The following is a 1,408-nucleotide window of genomic DNA, read 5'->3' as shown; positions in this document are numbered from 1 at the left end:
TTCGATTCCATTGATTCCAAGAGGATCTTTGAGAGATGGTTAGACTGTTGCCTACTTGATCGAGCTCACATGCTTGAAAAGTGCCCTGAAGATGATAAGTAGCGTAACAAGGAAGAGTCTTCAGGCTTCTCTGAACGGAACCTTCATGCTAAGAAGGAAGCAAGCCGACTGAGACAGGACCGAATTGGGGAATATAGTACAGCATTTCCATCAGGGCACAGACGAAAGCAGTTGTGCTCACTGTGAATTGCTCTGGGCACGTCATATGTGTACTGTTTTTATTTTTTACATTTTCTCATCTTTTTTCATTAGCTAGAACTTCGTGCATAAATAAAACAGGAATGTCAGTCCTGAACATTCTTGCCTTGTTTCTGATCCTAATAAAAACATGTTGTTGTTTTGTGCCATCCAGTTACCTGAACGGCATTTCATAATTTAAATATTACTTAGGCGATTTGTTTTACATCATTTGTAGCATGTGCCACCTAGGGCAGGTAAGGAGGAAGAGCTCTGCCATTCCCGGTGCCCACCAGTTTGCCAGATGCCAATAAAGGTAGACATTCATTTTATCTGTACAGTTATGAAAAATGACTGGTAAGACCAACTATTTTTAGAAACAGAGCTTTAAGGAGATGCTATAATCGCTCATGGTCCTGTCTATCAAGTGCCCAAGCTGGGAGATACATTCCGATTGCAGCCATTTGTTTGTGCTCTTGTATTGGTTGTACTGCCAGCCAGTGTTTAGGCTTTTCATTAACTATGAAACTAGTTAAGAAAGCAGACACCTGGTTTATCAGCATTCAGATATAGGAATTAAGTCTGAATCATTCATCCGAATATTCCTTAACCTAGTATTGGCCTTCACACTTTGGAGATGCTATGAAATATTTTAAGAGTTTGAATGGAGGAGCTCTCTAGTATAAGTTTACACTGGCAGTGATGCTGAGTATAGTGGATGTAGCTGGACCTTTGTCTTGGCCAAAGGCTGAGTGGTGGTCAGGGGCCGTTCTTTCAAGGTTCTGTCTTTTATGAGAAGCTCCAGGTGTTCACTGTCTGCCTCACAGCCAAGATTTCTACCAGTAGCCACTTCTCTTCCAGGTCCAGCATCAGCTCATTTGGGCCTGATCACCTGAAACCATGGCTTTGAGTTCTGGTGCCATGACATGGATTATTTACCTTGCAAATGAAAGTAGCCAGTGGCCAGGAGATAGCGTGGTTTCCGGGTACCTGAACCCTCCAGTTTAGCAGAGTGAGACGTGCACTGTCACTGGATGAACGGATTTCGGTGTGCCAGCACTACTTAGCATTCTTTGTGGATCAGAAGCCGCTTCCAGACCATACTGCCTCATTTTTCTTGGCAACATGCCGTCATTGCCTGGGAAGTGAGGGAGAGTTTTGTTTACAACCT

The 1,408-nt window shown here is 43.3% G+C and overlaps 1 protein-coding gene across 2 annotated transcripts in view; it reads left to right on the top strand.

The window, feature by feature from the left end:
- Positions 1-1,408, top strand: part of NRXN1 (neurexin 1) — a 1,383,864-nt gene that overhangs the window by 483,434 nt on the left and 899,022 nt on the right. The gene's annotated exons all lie outside the window — the stretch shown is intronic.

The sequence above is a fragment of the Elephantulus edwardii genome, unplaced genomic scaffold (genome assembly GCF_000299155.1).
Source record: "Elephantulus edwardii isolate Elephantulus edwardi_28Jun2011 unplaced genomic scaffold, EleEdw1.0 scaffold00011, whole genome shotgun sequence".
NCBI lineage: Eukaryota > Metazoa > Chordata > Mammalia > Macroscelidea > Macroscelididae > Elephantulus > Elephantulus edwardii.
This window is presented reverse-complemented; position numbering and strand designations above follow the sequence as displayed.